General features: G+C 39.7%; 1 long non-coding RNA gene across 3 annotated transcripts in view; it reads left to right on the top strand.

The window, feature by feature from the left end:
• LOC134756580 (uncharacterized) overlaps nucleotides 1-19,855 on the top strand; it is a 67,857-nt gene that overhangs the window by 15,271 nt on the left and 32,731 nt on the right. For all 3 annotated transcript variants that reach the window (XR_010129389.1, XR_010129387.1, XR_010129388.1), the window contains exon 2: nucleotides 11,111-11,178. This is a non-coding gene — a long non-coding RNA (uncharacterized lncRNA). The remainder of the gene's footprint in view (nucleotides 1-11,110; nucleotides 11,179-19,855) is intronic.

The following is a 19,855-nucleotide window of genomic DNA, read 5'->3' as shown; positions in this document are numbered from 1 at the left end:
AAAGAATTTTAATTTTTTCTGGACACCCTCCCAATTGCTTCAGTATACCAGTATTCCAAGTAAATAAAAAAAAATTTAGTCAAGCTTTATTATGTGATACTATTTTAATGTGAAAATTGTGAGGAAGGGCTATTCTTATTCTTTTCCAGTTTCCTTTTCTCTTTCCATTTCTTTTTTTTTTTTGAGACAGAGTCTTGCTCTGTTGCCCAGGCTGGACTGCAATGGTGCGATTTCGGCTCACTGCAAACTTCGCCTCCTGGGTTCAAGAGATTGTCCTGCCTCAGCCTTCCAGGTAGCTGGGATTACAGTCATGCATCACCACACCTGGCTAATTTTTGTATTTTTAGTTGAGACGGGGTTTCAACATGTTGGCTAGGCTGGTCTCGAGCTCCTGACCTCAGATGATCCGCCTGCCTTGGCTTCCAAAGTGCTAGGATTACAAGCATGAGCTGGCCTTCCATTTCTATTCTATCTCTTCTATTTCATGGGTGGCTGAAATAAGAGCAAAGGAATTATATCACAAATTGATCTAATAAAATACACAATACTAGAAAAATCATTTGAGAAGTGTGTGACTCAAGGTAAAAAAAAATCTGTTATAAAAAATCATATAGTCAATATTTTAAGAGTTAGAAGTTCATAAATATGGTGATTAACTCTTAGGAAAGAACCTATTATTTATCAGTATATTAAAGTCTTACCGAAGTAAAGTAAACAGAATAGACTGGTAGATTTTAAGGCAAATTAAAGCAAAAAGATTAAGATTGAGAGAGGGAGCTGTTATTTATGGAAGGAGACTTAGTTAGGATTGAGGAAAGGAACTATAATTTATAGAGGGTAATTAGGTTGGGATTATGCTCAGCTATGATTAACAAAGACCCAAATTAAGGATGATTTAAACCAGTTGAATCATATAGTTTTGATATATGTCCCCCTAAATCTTATGTTGAAATGTAATCCCCAAAGCTGGAGATGGGGCTTAGTGAGGGGTGTTTGGGTCATGAGGGCAGATCCTTTATGGCTTGATGCTGTCCTCATGATATTGAGTGAGTTCCTGCGAGATCTGGTTGTTTAGAAGTGTGTGGCACCTCCAGGTCCTCTCTCTCTTGCTCCCCTTCCTGCCATGTGAGACTCCGCCATTCCCCCTTTGCCTTTTGCCATGGTTGGAAGCTTCCTGAGGCCTCCCCAGAAGCTGATGCCGGCGCTATGCTTTTTGTACAGCCTGCAGAACTGTGAGCCAATTAAACATCTTTTCTTATAAATTACCCAGCCTCAGATATATCTTTGTAGTAACACAAGAACTGCCTAACAAAAAGAAAGTTTATTGACCTCTTCTGTAAAGGTGAATAGTTCAATACTGGGGTGACGCTTTGCTGCTTGAAATCTTCAGAGACCCTGACTGCCCCTAGCTTTTGATCTGCCCTCTTAGGCTGTGACCCTGATCTTCATCATCCCAGATGGAGCTCTAACTACCACATACATAGTTGAAGTGTTAAATGGAGGAAGGAGGGAAAAAAGGGCAAGCACCAGCTATCTTTAAAGGAAATTTTCTGGAAGTGGCTGCACAATTCTTTTCCTTATAGCATGTTGACCAGAACCTGGTCACACGGCCACACTGGCTGCAAGGGAGGCTGGAAAAGGATTCTTACAGTCCCAGTGGCCCTATGCCCTGCTGAGAATCAGTTCTAACACCAGTAGGCTGTTTGGGGTAGGCAACCATTGATCTCTATTGCCAGAGGGTCTACTGGATGTTGTCTATTTCCTTATCATAAAATGGATTAAATTGGCCTGGTGCATGGCACATGCCTGTAATCCCAACACTTTGGGAGGCTGAGGCAGGCAGATCACTTGAGGTCACGAGTTTGAGACCAGCCTGGACAACATGGTGAAACCCCGTCTCTACAAAAATACAAAAATTAGCCAGGTGTGGTGGCACATGCCTGTAATCCCAGCTCCTCGGGAGGCTGAGGAAGGAGAACTGCTTGAACCCAGGAGGCAGAGGTTGTGAGCCGAGATCACGCCACTGTACTCCAGCCTGGGTGACAGAGTGAGTCACATAGAGTGAGACTCTATCTCAAAAATAAATAAATAAATAAATAATTTTTAAAATGGGTTAAATATTATTAACAGGGTTAAACAAGGTAACAATAGCTAATACTTATACTTCTTATATTCCAGGGATTTCAGGTGAAAAACCTGTTTATAATTATCTTATACTTTTTAACATAATTTTTTTTGCTCTTAACACTGCATTTTTCAAAAATACAATTATCATGTAAATTCAGAGAAGACTATGCTTGCTTTTGTTTAGAGTTTTACTAACAGTTTTCACTATTTCAGAAAAGTATTGACAATGCTGCAAGCTGCACTTGAATCACCAAGACAACATCCATGGCTCTGTTTACAGGTTCAAGCAGTTGACTACTTTGTGAGGTTTTCTAGTGTAAAAGTGCTTGAGTGTTTGCATATTTTTATGATCAATTATTTTACATTTATGTCTGCTTGATGCTACAGTTTAGGCATTATATTTATTTTAAAATTACATGTGTACATAGGCTATATTCTGTATGAATTTCACTTGATAGTACAGAACAGAACTGCTGCTAGCATATAAGGTGCCTCTGTACAAATAAGAGGCCCCCTCTGAGTGGAGGAATTAGGAAAAGGCACCCCTTCTTTGGGGTTGATGTAGCCCCCTGCCAGGGTGCATGACTAGGCAACAGAGTGCACCTAGAATTTGCCCCCCATCTACCACCTGTGTAACTGTAGATGGCAAGCCCCTTTAAAGGCAGCATGAAAAAAATACTTTTTTTTGAGACAGAGTCTTGCTCTGTTGCCCAGGCTGGAGTGCAATGGCATGATCTTGGCTCACTGCAACCTCCACCTCCCCGCTTCAAGCAATTCTCCTGCCTCAGTCTCCCTAGTAGCTGGGACTACAGGTGTATGCTACAACACCCGGCTAATTTTTGTATTGAAAAAATACTTCTTGTAGAAGGTAGGCATTGGGTCTGATGGGGCTGATGATTACTAATTTAAAAAGATAGTCAAGGATTGAACCTGGAAATACTTCCATGTTTAGAGGTGTAGTAAGTGGACTCAACAGTTAGGAAGAAACCGAGAGAGAGTAGTGTACTAGAAACCAAGTGAAGACAGTACTGTAAGAAGAGAAAGTGATCCATTGCATCAAATGCTGCTGTTAACCAGCACTTTGGGAGGCCAAGGTGGGCGGATCACTTGAGGTCAGGATTTCAAGACCAGCCTGGGAAACATGGCGAAACCGTCTCTACTAAAAATACAAAAATTAGCTGGGCACACGCCTGTAATCCTAGCTACTTGGGAGGCTGAGGTGCGAGAATTGCCTGGGAAGCGGAGGTTGCAGTGAGCCGAGATCATGCCACTGCACTCCAGCCTGGGAGACAGAACGAGACCCTGACTCAAAAAAAAAAAAAAAAAATCAAGACAGATGAAAACTCATTCTGTCCACTGGAGTAGGCCATGTGGGGGTCACTGATGATCTTTACAAGAGCACCCAGTGAGGTAGTAGGATTAAAAGCTTGATTGACATGGATTTAGGTGGAAACATAGGGAGAAGTGAAGAAGGTAAGTATAGACAACTCTGGTGCTAGAGACTAAGGAGCTGAGGGTGTGTGCAAGGGAGTGTTGATACGTAAGTCAATGAATAACAAAAATAATATTAGGTAGTGATTTACACTTTGAAGAAAAATATGTAAAATAGCACCCAAGGGACTGGGGCTCTAGTATTCATTCAGTCATTAGACTCTTTGAGTCCTTGAACAGGTCACCTTTACCTCATTGGGTCTCAGTTTCCTCAACTGAAAAAAATACAAAGGTTGAACTTGGTGACCTCTTTTATCTTTAGCATCTGTTATTCTATATATTGAAAAATAGCTTCCAAACAAACGAGTTCACACTTTACCATCTTGTACAAGGTATTTAGCCTCCCTATATCTTCATTTCTTCTAGTATTTTATTTTATTTTACACTTGATCTTAGCCAAAAAGCCAAGAAGCAGTATTTTATTTTATTTTATTTAGAGACAGAGCCTCACTCTGTCACCCAGGCTGGATTGCAGTGCACTATCACGGCTCACTCCAGCCTCAAACTCCCAGAGTCAGGTGATCCTTCTACCTCATCCTCCCAAGTAATTGAAACTACAGGCACAGCCACCACACCCAGCTAATTTTTGTATTTTTTGTAGAGACGGAGTTTTGCCATGTTGCCTAGGTTGGTCCCGGACTACTAGGCTCACGTGATCTGCTTGCCTCAGCGTCCCAAAGTGCTGGGATTGCAGGCACAAGTCACCGCATCTGGCCAGTTTCTTCTATTTTAAAACTGTGGACATGTATAAAGACGTTCATGGTCAATACTAGTGAAGTGGCTAAATAATACTTCAATTGGCAACAATATTTTCATATGATAAAATTTAATACAGGCTGGGCACCATGGCTCACACCTGTAATCCCAGCACTTTGGGAGGCTGAGGTGAGTGGATCACCTGTGGCCAGGAGTTCAAGACTAGCCTGGCCAACATGGTGAAACCCTGTCTCTACTAAAAATACAAAAAAATTAGCTGGGCATGGTGGCGGGCACCTGTAATCCCAGCTACTCGGGAGGCTGAGGCAGGAGAATCGCTTGAACCTGAGAGGCAGAGGTTGCAGTGAGCCTAGATCACACAATTTTACTCCAGCCTGGGCAACAAGAGCGAAACTCCACCTCAAAAAAAAAAAAAAGTAATGCAATAATTTAAAATAATATTTACAAGGATTCTAATGACATGGAAAAATATAAGACATCAAAATATGTAAATAAATATTAATAATGTCAAAATATGGACATTTGAATATATGTGTCTAGAAAAACAGACTAAAAAGAAACACCAAAATGTTATTAGTTGTTATGTTTAGGTTATGGGATTTGGGATGGTTAAATTTTCTTTATAATTTCCTGGGTTTTTCATTTTAAAAAATTTTGCCATTAGAAAGTGTGCCCTTAATAATAGGGAGATTATTTTTTAACTCAGCGTTAGCTCTTTAACATTTATGAATGCTTATGCCCATAACTATTTGTTCACAATTATGTTCCATACGATGGATTTACAGAATATGGTCACCATGACCCTGAAGTCACTTGCATACACACTAATTTAAACATGTAAATGTTCATTCAAGAATATATTCATCTGGCCGGGTGCAGTGGCTCATACCTGTAATCCCAACACTTTGGGAGGCCGAGGCAGGCGGATAACGAGGTCAGGAGTTTGAGACCAGCCTGGCCAACATGGTGAAACCCCATCTCTACTAAAAATACAAAAATTAGCTGGGCATGGTGATGCACGCCTATAATCCCAGCTACTGGGGAGGCTGAGGCAGGAGAATGGCTTGAACCCAGGAGGCAGAGTTTGCAGTGAGCCATGATCGTGCCACTGCACTCCAGCCTGGGTGACAGAGCAAGACTCCATCTCAAAAAAAAAAAAAAGACCATATTTATCTGAGGAGATTAGCCAGTGAATCTTTCCTTTAAGAGGTGGTGGAAATGTATTCATTTTTAAAGTTAGCATTGGTAATATTAGAATAATAATAATCTAAACAATATCTTGTGCTAGAGTCGGGTGTGAGCAGGGAAGGAGAGGGCTCCCCCACTACACACACACCAGGTGTGTCGGGAGGCCATCCTGTGATGGTCAGGCGGTTGTTAACTGTTTCGCTACAGTAATAATTGGTCACAGCTGGCACTAGGGAAAGACAGTCTCTTACCAGATAGAAAACAGCTGAAACTGGTGATCAGCAGCTTCCGGATCAGATCTCAGCGTTGGATGAGCAGGAGAAGCAATGCAAGACCTCGGAAGCCTGCCAAGGTATAAAACCCCAAGTCAAAAGTTCAAACCGTGCTGGTCTTTCAAATCGCCCGCTTGGCCCTCTTTCAAGTGTACTTTCCTTCCTTTCCTTCCTGCTCTAAAGCTTTTGAATAAACTTTCACGCCTGCTCTAAAACTTGTCTCAGTCTCTCCTTCTGCCCCTCAGTCAAATTGTTTCTTCTGAGGAGGCAAGAATTGAGGTTGCTGCAGACCCAGATGGATATGGATTCTCCACCGCTAACAGGGCTATATACACAATTAATATTAATCATTCTGTTATAATCAAAATCATCCAGCAGAATTTCAGAATCTTGCAAAAGTTGACCATAATGTATCATATGGTCTTTTCCTCAAACCTCCTCCCCGCTCACCACCGCCCTTTGTTTTAAGACAGTGTCCCACTCTGTCGCACAGGCTAGAGACCAGGGGTGTGATCACAGCTCACTGCAGCCTCAAGCTCCCGGGCCCAAGTGACCCTCCCATCTCAGTCTCCCAAGTAGCTGGAGCTACACCCATCACACACATTTTAAAATGTTTTATAAAGACAGGGTCTCATTACATTGCCTAGGCTGGTCTTGAACTCCTTGGCTTAAGCAATCCTCTTGCCTCAACCTCCCAAAGTGCTGGGATTACAAGCCTGAGCCACTGAACCTCTCCCTCTCTCCTCCCTCATCTCTCTCTCCCTCTCTCCCTCTCTCCTCCCTCTCACCTCCCTCCCTCTCTCCCTCTCTCCTCCCTCTCACCTCCCTCCCTCTCTCCTCCCTCCCTCTCTCCTCCCTCCCTCTCTCCATCTCTCTTCCCTCTCTGCCTCTCTCATCCCTCTCTCTCTTCTCCCTCTCTCCACCTTCTCTCCTCCCTCTCCACCCTCTCTCCCTCTCCTCCCTCTCTCTTTCCTCCCTCTCTCCATCTTTCCCTCTCTCCCTCTCTCATCTCTCTCTCTCTCTCGTTTCTCTCTCCTGCTCTCATCCCTCTCTCCCTCTTTCTCTCTCTCCTCCCTCTCTCCACTCTCTCTCCTCCCTCTCTCCCTCTCTCCTTCCTCCCTCTCTCCCTCTCCTCCGTTTCTTCCTCTTTCCCTCTCTCCTTCTCTCTCTCCTCCCTCTCTCCCTCTCCTCCGTTTCTTCCTCTTTCCCTCTCTCCTTCTCTCCTCCCTCTCTCCCTCTCTCTCTCTTCCATCTATCCCTCTTTCCCTCTCTCCTCCCTCTCTCCCTCCCTCTCTCATCCCTCTCTCCCTCTCTCACCCTTCTCTCCCTCTTTCTCTCTCTCCTCCCTCTCTCCACCCTCCCTCTCCCTCTCCTCCCTCTCTCCCCCTCTGTCTCCTCCCTCTCTCCCTCTTTCCCTCTCTCCTCCCTCTCCTCTCCATCTCCTCCCTCTCTGCTCTCTCTCTTTCTTTCTCAGGTTGCACACACTTACACTCCAAAGACTTATCTTTTAAGCACACTTCAATAGTAAACAAGGAAGCTGGCATTAACTCAAGCCAACACATTCCCTGCTTTCTGGACATTATAACATCTTGAGCCACAGTCCCTTCTGCATCTGAGTAAGTTTCCAGTATTTACCCACATTTCTGGCTGAGTTAACTCTCTCCTGCTGGGCAAGAAGATGAAAGTGAGATGAGATGGGGAGAGGAAATGTATAGAACGTGGATTTTAAACCAAGTATCTTCACCTATCCAAATAGGAACAGGACAGATATTTAGCCTTCCCTGAGCAGACTGGATGAAATAGGTAGTGAAGATCCTCTTTTTATTTGGACATAACGTTTGAAGTAGTTTCAGAGTGAAGAATTCAAGATTGTTTCCCTACTGCTGTTCGAAGTCTGTTTGCTACTTAATTACATTCACAAATGCTCATTCATAAACCGTTTGAAGAGATTAACTGGAATGATGCCCAAGGCAGCATATGCCTTTTCCAGGCAAGAATAAGGATACACTCAAGTATGTGAATATGGACAATAGGCAAGCCAGCATAATGACACACTTGTTTCATGAGTCATTATAATTAAATAATACATGAGCAAATACTGAGTAAGGCCTTACTCCATGACAAATAATAGGAATTCGTATGAGATCAAAGAAGATCATGTTTTCATAGATAATTTGATATATGTGTGGTCCATTTGTGGGGAAAAGAGGATATTCTGTTCTTAATCATTTCATTCTGGATTATAATAAATCTGCATTCATATAAACTTGACTAATTTGGACTTTATGGGAATTCCATTAGAGCTGAATTGATCATTGTTCTCTGAAAAGAAAATCTTGCTAAGAAAGTTACTTGTGTAAACAAGAATGCACTGCGCATGTATCCCAGAACTTAAAGTAAAAATTTTAAAAATCCCAGAAAAAAAGAATGCAGAAGAAATCATTAGGAATTTGCAAAGAATATTTTCTGACTTTTAAAAGGCATCCTTGATATCATCAAAATGTATAGTTGCAATAGAAACAAAAGCCTGCGAGTTCTAGTTATATCACCTGATACTCATCATCGCCACTCTTTCCTCTTCTTCTCACTTAGCAATATATCATGAACATTTTCACATGTCAATATATATTATTTTACAACAAGATTTTTAATAGCTGCATGATATTGCATCTCATGTTCTACCATCATTTATTTAACCTATTGTTGGACGTTCAACCTGGTTATGACTTTTTTGTAATTGTAATGGCGCCGTGAACATCCTTATCAGTATTTATTTGTGTGTACCTCTTTGATTGTGTTCTTAGGGTAAAGTCTTAAAAATAAGATTGTTTGACCATAGGATATGTTTAATTAAGGCTTTTAAGGTATTCCCAAATTAAAGGGCTGGAAGTCAGAGGGCAAGGGATTCCACTGATAGAGTCCATAGATTAACCTCCTGGGACAGAGCAAGGCAGAGAAGGACAAAGAATGCATCTCGAGAGGCTATCACAAGTCATTCAGCATCCTCCTTCCCCAAACTAGAGCCTCCTTGCTGCATTTTTTCCTATAAAGCTTATTTCCTATTCATGTATCCTATAATATATTTATTTATTATAATAATTATTATTTTTTGAGACGGAGTCTCTCTCTGTCACCCAGGCTGGAGTGCAGTGGCACCATCTCACCTCACTGCAACCTCTGCGTCCAGGGTGCAAGCAATTCTCTTGCCTCAGCCTCTGGAGTAGCTGGGATTACAGGTGTGCGCCACCACACCTGGCTAATATTTTTTGTATTTTTAGTACAGATGGGGTTTCACCATGTTGACCAGGCCATTCTCAAATTCCTGACCTCAGGTGATCCACCCACCTTGGACTTCCAAAGTGCTGGGATTACAGGCATGAGCCACTGCACCTGGCCAATTTATTATTTATTTTAATTATTATCTGTTTGCCTTCACTAAAATGTAAGGTCTACGAGGTCAGGAATTGGCTTTTTAATTCATTGCTGGATATCCAGTGCCTAAACAAATGCCATGTACATCATAAACAATAATTCTGTTTTTAATGAATAAGTAAAACAAAGGGATTGGTAGTCCTGCTAGATTATGTACCAGTCAGATCACCTTTGAAGTATTCCGGTCAGGCCAGGCCCTACTTGGAGAGGAATATTGACACACTGACAAGTGGTCTTTAAGTGTGTCCTGGGCAGAATGATTGAAGAAACTCTAATTGTTTGGTTTGGAAAAGAGAAGGGAGTTAGGGATAGGAAATCTTGTCTATCTTAAAATATTCAACTCTCTTAAAACATTAAAAACCCTTTCACATGAAAAATATTTGGGCTTATAACCTGTGCCAAAGGATGGAAATTGTTGACTTTTGCTCAGCCTAAGAAAGAGCTTGTTCACATTTAGAGGTGCATAAGAATTGAATAGGCTTCCTCTCTCTCTCTCTATATATATATATACACACACATACATATGTATGTATATATGTATATGTGTGTGTGTGTGTGTATATATATATATATATATATATATATATATATATATATTCCTCCATTTCTCTTCCTTGATATATATGAAAGAATTGGCTTTTTAATTCACTGCTGGATATCCAGTGCCTAAACAAATGCCATGTACATCATATGCAATTATTCTATTTTTAATGAATAAGTAAAAAAAGGGATTGGTAATCCTACTAGATTGTGTACCAGTCAGATTACCTTTGAAGTATTTTGGTCAGGCCAGGTCCTACTTAGAGAGGAATATATCCTTGATAAATATGAACAGTATACATATAGAGGAATATATATATATATTCCCTTGACCATTTTAAGGAGAAAACACTTATTGGGATGTAGAGGTGATGCAAGTGTCTGATGGGTAAAAAGATTCTGAAGGTTTCTTTCAATCTGGAGGTCTTACGATTCAGTAAATATATTAACATGCTTTTTATGGTTTTTATTTTGATAATTTTCCTACTGGTTCATCACCAGAGAAGGGGCCAACATAGGGGCAAAGAAGAATATCGTGATCTAATATAAAATAATACATATTTTGAGGGTAGCCAAAAGTTTTTCTTACCAGAAATGGTATCTTCCATTCATTTCCTAAGAAGCTAGAAAATTCACCATTCAAAATTAATTGCTTTAGGTTGAAATTGACAGTAAACCTTCTATTTATTCAGGGCAATGCTCAATAGAAAAAAAATATAAATATAGGGTAACATCAAGTAAGAAAACAATCTAATTTTAGAAAAAAAAAACTTAGAGAAACTATCCTAAATCAATATAGCTTAATATTATTGAGGTCATGGAACATAAATAAAATAAATGTTAAGGAATATATTAATAACCTGGTATGATCAGTAAGCTCCTTCCTTTCTCCCATCTTTTATCTTATTGTTTCTTCTTTCTCTTTTTATCACTTCTCTCCTCTTTCTTTCCCATTCTTCAGTAAGTAAACATTTATCACTGACTACTATAAGCTCTGGGAATACAATGATTAACAAATAGAGACATGGTTCCTTCGTACTTGGACCTAGCAGGAGCCGTTTAACAAAAGGAAGAAAAAAAGACTTTCAAGACCAAGAAAGGAAGGGGGAGTAGAAAAGCAATGAACAGAAGGAAAATGGGCAACATCGTTTGCTTATTTTTTTTCTACCTTCATCCCACTCCATTCCTTGTATAGTTTTTCTTGCTGGGTGCCATCTTCTTTCAACTTCTGATAAAACCCACTGCAAGGCAATAATCATCCGAGTGTTCTTCTGATTGGATAGCAAGTTCATTTATTTAATTATTTTCAATAAATTATTTTTAAATATGATCTTTTTCTCCAGGAAAAGAGGAAGACAGTAACTTGACAGTGGAGAAACCTGGAAGCCATTGCCTTAACCAAGTCATGAAGGTTAGTGTCATCGGTGATCATGAAGGTTAGTGTCATCGGTGACGTCCTCAGGGTATCATGTCATCTGCCAGATTTCTATTCTTTCCCTGGGCAGTTAATGATGAGCTAACCATCTTAGAAGTCAAAGGAAATTTTTGTTTATGAAGAGACTTTGAGAAGTCTTGGGGGTCTCTTGAGTGCTCCTCGCTTTCCCCTGAAATCCATTCCTATCCCATCCCTGCCCTCTGCTGGGTCTGCTCTCTGTCACTTCGACCTTATTTAGGGTTTGGCTTACTGGTTGGGGCCACTTCCATCACCACCATGTTTAACACAAGTTGCTTTTAAATTGCTTTCATTTAAATTATGGAGTATTTCAAACTGCACAAAAATGCCAAAAATAGTATGACAATGTAAAACATACTCCATCCCTGATTTAAAACGCTGTAACATTTTGCCATATTTGCTTTGCCCCCTTACCCCCAACTTTTAAAAAAGATATAGAAGTCCCACATCTACATCCCATTTCTCACCTGTCTCTTTGAGGACTACAGGCTATATACCTGGAGTTGAAATTGACTATACCCATCTTCAACTTTTCTAGATATTGCTGAATTGTTCTTTAAAGTTAGTTTATATTAATTGGGGTTCTCCAGAGAAACAGAATCAAGAGGATAGAGATATAGAGACATGGGTATGGATATGTATATAGATGTAAATACAGATATAGATATAGATTTATTTTATAGAATTGGCTCACATGATTGTGGGCATGGTGGGGTGGGCCAGCAGGCTGGAGATTCAGGTAAGAGTTGTTGTTGTAGTCTTGAGTTTGAAACCTGCAGGGCGGTCCAGCAAATGGGAAACTCAGGCAGAGCTTTGATGTTGGAGTCTTGAGGCAAAATTATTCTTTATTGAGTCTTTTCTCCTAAGCCCTTCAACTGATTGGAAGATGCCAACCCACATTATGGAGGGTAATTGACTTTACTCAATATCTATTGATTTAAATGTTAATCACATCTAAAAAAATACATTTGCAACCACATTTAGACTCATATTTGACCAAATAACTAGGCACCTCAGCCTAACGAAGCCGACACATAAAATTACCTATAATGGCCGGGCACAATGGCTCGTGCCTGTAATCCCAGCATTTTGGGAGGCCGAGGTGAGTGGATCTCTTGAGGTCAGGAGTTTGAGACCAGCCTTGCTGACATGGCAAAAACTCATCTCTACCAAAATTCCAAAAATTAGCCAGGTGTAGTGGTGGGCACCTATAATCCCAGCTTCTCAGGAGATTGAGGCAGGAGAATCACTTGAACCTGGGAGGCGGGGGTTGCAGTGAACCGATATCACGCCACTGCACTCCAGCCTGGGTGACAGAGCGAGACTCTATCTCAAAAAAAAAAAATTAACTGTCATAGGGTTGTACCAGTTTATACTCCCACCAGCACCTTTGAGAGTTCTTGTTGTTTGATACCCTTACCAGTCCTTGGTGCTTACAAATGTTTTAATTTTGCCAATCTGCTTAGTGTGAATTGGTATCTTGTTTTAATTTGGATTTTTTTATTTTCCTGACTACTAGAAAATTGAGTATTGTTGTGTTTGTTTATCGGTCTGAGTTTTCTCTTCAGTTGATTGCCTATTCAAATATTGCTCATTTTTATATTGGGTTCTTTGAATTTTTCTCATTGACCTATAAGACTTTATAATTCTGGATAAAAATACCTTGTAGATTATTATAACTTTCTTTTCCTAGACTAATGGTTCTCAACATTGGCTGTACATTAGACTCACTTGGGGAGCTTTTAAAACTCTAGGTACCCTGGCTGTACCTTCAACCAATTAAAACCAGAATTTGGGGAGGTGTAACCTAGGATCAGTACTTTTCAAAGCTCCTCAGGTGCTACCTGTGTGCTTCTGAGAAACACTGTCCCAGACTAAGGCAGTAGGGTCTCTGCCATACAGAAAGTTTTAATTTTAATGTTTCTGATGCCTTAATTTTCTTTTATAGTTTCTACTTTTTGTTTTCTTTAAATTTTTCTATACCTGATGTCATTAAAATATTTTACTATATATTCTTCTCCCTATCTCTTTTGTGTATTAAAATTCTTACAGTGTTGTGACAAGGATTTTTCTACACAGATGACTAAAAACTCTTGTTTTGACAGATTGACAACCTCCTTTTTTTTTCAATTTGTCATTACAGAACTAAGAAAAGATAATTTTAGTAAAAGTTGTGCAAAATACTTGTTTTTATGATGTGGCTATAAGTGAGAAGGAACCGTTGATTTTAATCATTGCATTCCAATTTTAGAGCTTCATTTTCATTTGTATTAATATCCAAACTTTTGAAGGGTGGTGGTTGGATGATATGCTCTAATTCAGCTTCAGTTAGAGTTATTAATCGTATGTGTGGTTCCAGTAGAAGTATTTTAATTACCATTGACTAAACTGAGGAAGAAAAGCTACTGACAAAAACAGGAAGTTAAACTACTTCAGTGAAGTGACTAATTATTGCTGGCTCTAACTGTGGACACAAGTAGGATTATTATAAAGTAGGGAGATGGTGGATCTGAAGAAGCCTAGGATGAGGTAGCACTAGATAGATCTTATTCGTGGAGCATTGTTGAGTGTGCACTTGCATCTTTCTTTGTGACTAAAACCAGAAAAAGTAAATACATCTGTGATGGTTAATATTGAGTGTCAACTTGATTGGATTGAAGGATGCAAAGTATTGTTCCTGGGTGTGTCTGTGAGGGTGTTGCCAAAGGAGATTAACTTTTGAGTTACTGGACTGGGAAAGGCAGACCCACCCTCAATCTGGGTGGGCTCCATCTATCAGCTGCCAGTGCAGCCAGAAAAACATGGAAAGACTAGATCTAGCTTAGTCCTCCAGCCTGCATCTTTCTCCCATGCTGGATGCTTCCTGCCCTCAAACATTGTCTTCAGCTTTGGGACTCGGACTGGCTTCCTTGCTCCTCAGCTTGCAGATGGCCTATTGTGGGACCTCACCTTGTGATTGTGTGAGTTCATACTCCTTAATAAACTCCCCTTTAAATATACATCTATCCTATTAGTTCTGTCCTTTTAGAGAACCCTGACTAATACATGTCTTTCCTGCCCTCTTCAGTGTTATTAGGAGCACATTGCTTCTTACTGTTTTGTTCTTCTTTCCTTTCCGTTGAAACCCATGTGAGTTTTAAGTTTTCTTATTCTCTGTGAAACAAAATTTGTTTGTCCACATTTCTTTGCTGCTGCTTCTACTTGTCAAGAGTTTTGGTTGTATATAACAGAAACCTAAGTCAAACTAGCTTCAGCCAAAGAAAAAAGACCCTAATTATAGTTTTTGTTTTCATTTATGTATGCATTCAGGGAAGGAAACTATTGTTTAGGATCATTGACTAGTGCCTGAAAGAAATTTGGAAGCCAGTCAAGGAAAACAAAATGTGATTTACAAGAAAAAAGTAAAGTTGTTTGCTTTATGAATGGCATTTTACCGGGTACAGAGTACCTTTTGGTTTCCCTAGCAGTACTGAAATACTTTCATTACACAAGGACTCTCAATGGTTTAAAGCTCACAATCTCAGCACTATTGATTTTTTTATTGTGGTAAAAATATACATAATATAAAACTTACCATTGTAATCATTTTAAGTATACAGTTCAGTAACATTAAGTAGTGACATTATTGTGCAACCATCACCACCATCTGCCTCCAGAACTTTTTAACTATTGACATTTTGGACTGAATAATTCTTCTTGTTGGAGTGGTGGTAGGGTCTGTCCTGTACACTGTAGGGTGTTTAGCAGCGTCCTTGGCCTCTACTCATTAGATGCCAATAGCATCTCCACCTTCTCCCACCCCCACCCCATCCTGAAAATCAAAAATGTCTCTGGACATTGCCAAATGTCCCCTGAGAGGTGAAGTCATCCATAGTTGAGAACCATTGATTTCAAGGGGAAGAATTTCTATTGTAAGTTGTGCCATTTTAACTTTGAAGAAATAACTTGGGAAAAATGCATTATGGGCATTCATTAATATCAGACACAGAACTATTTGTAACTTAACTATGTACCAGATCAATTGTGCTTTCAGTAGTAAACAAATAGAGCATTTAATTGCCAGAACAGTGATAACATAATTACTTTGATTGGCATTGCTGCAGAAGAGCTGAGACTAATCAGAAATAGTCTAGATTGGAAATGACAGCTTTACATGCATGACTGAATGTGTATGGCTAAAAAATTGCTGAAGTATAAGGTTAAGAAGTTTATTTTAGTGTTTATCATAATGACTGCATGTTTTATAGAGTGACATCAACTGACTTGCAGAAAAATAGCAATTCTGTGTTACTCTCATACAGAAAGAGTATCTTCTGTTAAGAATTATTATTTTCTTTCATCTTGTTGTACCAGTATATGCTGTAGTTACAGTGAACAACACAATATAGGCAAATATTTGAGAGATATATTAATTGCATGCAAGGTAACATGAGATTTCCCAAAGCCAGATATGATTCTGCATCCAATTCTATCCAATGCCCAAAATGAAGAATCCTGAGTGGTACTTTAGCTTTCAAGGCACTAGAGAACATTTTTTCATGCGTTATAGAATAATGTGATCCATTATTATCTTAAGAAATGAGGCACTTAATGTCATTCATAACGTTATTCACCATGTTCCAAATAGCTGATATTTGTCCTTGGATGTGAGAATCAATTAAGATAGAAAAAGTCAGGTTTATTCCATGCAAAATTACTTCCATTATTTATTTCTAGCAATTATAAGGATATATTAGGTATGGCTGCTGCAATACAGAAGACAAAAATTTTAAAATATTAAACTTGGTTCCATTGATATTTGCATAAGTCCCTTGACCTATCCAGGCCTTAGTTTTGCATTAGTGAAATTCAGGGATTGAGAAATAATCTTAGGGATCTTTCCAACTTTAAGATAGTATTATTTCCTTCCTTCCTTCCTTCCTTCCTTCCTTCCTTCCTTCCTTCCTTCCTTCCTTCCTTCCTCTCTTTCTCTCTTTCTCTTTTTGACAGAGTCTTACTCTGTCACCGAGGCTGGAGTGCAGTGGTGTGATCTCGGCTCACTGCAACCTCCGCCTCCTGGGTTCCAGTGATTCTCGTGCCTCAGCCTCTCTAGTAGCTGGATAACAGGCAGCCACCACCATGCCTGGCTAATTTTTGTATTTTTAGTAGAGACGGGGTTTCACCATGTTGACCAGGTTGGTCTCGAACTCCTGACCTCAAGTGATCCACCCATCTTGGCCTCCCAAAGTGCTGGGATTACAGGCGTGAGCCACTGCACCTGGCCAAGATGGTATTATTTTCTTATAGTTTAAATTAATAACTAGAAAGAATGAAGATTAAAATAAAGAATATCCTTTGATTCGTGACTATGCTTTCAATTATACAAATAGTTTATATAAATAGTCAAAATAAAGGGCAGGCTAGCTTTTCAGTTTAAGTAACAACGAAGTCTTTTTGTAGGTAAAGCTTTCAGCAGTTTGCCACGTATGTTGAGGATGTGAGATGGTGCAATATAATTATTTTAAAACCATACACTGTAAAATGAGGTTTTGCAAGCATGCGAATACTTATACCTTGATTTCAAAGTAGAATAGAGCAAGTAGAAGTGTGATAGATTAAGAAGATGAACAAAAACTGGTTCAGCTTTCTGCCTGATGACCTGATTATAGAAAGCAGGCTGGATTATTATGGATAGTACAGAAGATAAAATATGCTGGTATAAAATATTTTACTTATTATTCATTTATCCGTAATTATTTATATTTAATAAAAGTTTTCATCTCCCTATAGGTACGTATTCTGTTCTGGAGAAAGTCTAGACTGCTCTTGGATATACAGAAAAGTAATATTCATCATGATGATTGCCATTTATTGAGCACTTCTGTGCCAATGCTTTACATTCATTATCTCATTTAATCCTTACAGCCACTCCGTAAAACAGGTATTATTAGCTAGAATTCCTAAGTAACTTGCTCAAGGTTTCACAAAGAATAAGTCACAGAGCCAGGATCTGTCTGCTTCCAAACTTTACTCCTTAGCTCTTCTAACCCAAACTGTAAGAACTTCAGGAAGAAACAAACAACAAAACAAAACAAACACCTCAATTCTTAATGCTACATATAGTTCATAGCCTCAGTAAGACAGTGAAATTCCTAAGTTGCAGCCTGAGTGGGAATTATTTTGATATCTGTGACTGTCAACTTAATTACCCATACACATGACCTTCTGGATAGTATCAGATTCATCTGTTGATCTCTGAATTAAGTTTTGTTGAGTTGTCAAAATTAAGATCATTCTGATGGTAGAAAGTCTGCTAGGCTTTATTTCATTCCCTGTCTGTAAAGACAGGACCTGCAGAGACTCCTGGAAGTTTAAATTAGAGGAAGACTTTCTTAGCTTCTTACAAACCTCACCCCCTCTTTTGAATTGTAGTCCTTCAGAGGCATGCTTAAAGAATAGACATTTTCCCACAGTCCCCTGCTGATTCTGAATGAACAGATTCTCAGCCCCCCGCTGACTGGTGAATATATTGCGTATCCCCATCTTTACCCTTTACTGACAGCCTTCATAAAAAACTAGCTTAGAAGACAAATGGCACTACAGAACCTCTGACTACTCATTAAGGAAGCATACAGTAGGTTTCTGCCAAAGATTGCTACTATTTTAATGTGATCTAACAGCAGTTTTGTCATGATGGAAGAAGGAAAGGATGCTGCCAAGAATGACTGCCTTTGGTCAAATGCAGCATAATGTCCCTTTGCACTGTTTTTAAAGAGAAAAGTAGTGAAGAAGTCAACGAACGTATAGATTATCTATGGCATGTGGCTTTCACACATGCTGCTTCCTCTGCATGGAATACCTTTCTCTCCCTTCCCCACCTGCCCTTCGAGAGCTGGCCCAAATCATACCTTCAATACGAACCCTTCTCTGTCACCCATGGCATAACTTCTTCCTCTGAGTTCTGACAACACTTGTTTCTACCTGTTATAACCATTCACATGTTGCTGTATAGTTTGTAGAATTATTTGTCTTGTCTTGACTCAACTAGAAGCTCCTTGAACACAGGAACTATACCTTATTCACCACTGCGTTTCTTTTCTTTTCTTTTCTTTTCTTTTCTTTTCTTTTCTTTTCTTTTCTTTTCTTTTCTTTTCTTTTCTTTCTTTCTTTTTTTTTTTTTTTGAGACAGAGTCTCACTCTGTCGCCCAGGCTGGAGTGCAGTGGTGTGATCTCGGCTCACTGCAACCTCCACCTCCCGGGTTCAAGCAATTCTCTGCCTCAGCCTCCCGAGTAGCTGGGATTACAGATGCACGCCACTACACCTGGTTAATTTTTGTATTTTTAATAGAGACGGGTTTCACCATCTTGGCCAGGCTGGCCTTGAATTCCTGACCTTGTGATCCACCTGCCTCGGCCTCCCAAAGTGCTGGGATTACAGGCGTGAGCCACCGCGCCCGGCAGGTGGCATGAGCTTTTAGAAGGTCTGCAAATCTGCAAAAATTGCATGTAACAATTTTATATGTTTTTATATGTTTAAAAAAAAATTTTTTTTGAGACAGGGTCTCACTCTGTCACCCAGGCTGGGGTGCAGTGGTGTGATCTCGGCTCACTGCAACCTCCGCCTCCTGGGTTCAAGCGATTCTCCTGCCTCAGCCTCCTGAGTAGCTGGCATTATAGGCAAGTGCCATTATGCCTGGCTAATTTTTGTATTTTTAATAGAGACGAGGTTTCACCATGTTGGTCAGGCTGGTCTCGAACTCCTGACTTCGTGATCTGCCTGCCTCGGCATCCCAAAGTGCTGGGATTACAGGGATAAGCCACCACACCCAGCCCACCATTGCATTTTTTGTACCCAGAAGAGCACCTAGCACAGAGTAGGTCCTGGGTTACTGATTGTTAAATGACTTCCCTATTGTCGTATGAGCTTATTCTTGTTGGAGGCCAGATCTACTTAGAGAGAATGGTGATTATGATCATGAAATGACTGACAAGTCCCGCCTCTGCCAGTGACTTGATATGTAGCCTTTCAAGTTTCCCCATTCTGTAAAAGGGGAATTGCAGTGATACCTACCTCATGGAAGAAAATTTCTGCAAACGATTTCAGGGTTTTTTTTCATAATTATAGATATATTCAGGTTTCCTGCTGTTTATTCTTGATCCGTTATGGTAATTTATATTTCCCTCAAAATCATTCATATCTTGTTGTAATTTATTTTTTAAAGTAATAATAAGTATTCTCCTACTTGTTGATTTCATCTGTACATCTGCTTATAGCCCATTCCTAATTTGTATATATGTGTATTTTCCTGCCTTTCTCTTTTCCTCTTTCTAAAGAGAAATATGTCAAAATATTAATAATAGTTTTCTGTGGGTGATAAGATTATACATTACTTTTACTTTTATGTTTGTCTGTATTTTCCAAATATTCAGAAATCAGTCTATATTATTTATGTGTTCATGAAATGATATTTCATGCTTAATTTTCAAATAAGGAAACTGAAGCCAGGAGCGTTTCATAGGTGGATCATGGCCTTATATTAGGACCAGAAAACCTGCCCTGGCCCAGCCACTGTTTAGCCAATAGGGTGAGAGTCAACCACCATGACTCTTCTAGTTCTCACTGATCTGCAGAAACTGAGCCATTAAACCACTTCAC

The sequence above is a fragment of the Gorilla gorilla genome, chromosome 10, assembly GCF_029281585.2.
Source record: "Gorilla gorilla gorilla isolate KB3781 chromosome 10, NHGRI_mGorGor1-v2.1_pri, whole genome shotgun sequence".
In the NCBI taxonomy this organism is placed as follows: domain Eukaryota; kingdom Metazoa; phylum Chordata; class Mammalia; order Primates; family Hominidae; genus Gorilla; species Gorilla gorilla.
This window is presented reverse-complemented; position numbering and strand designations above follow the sequence as displayed.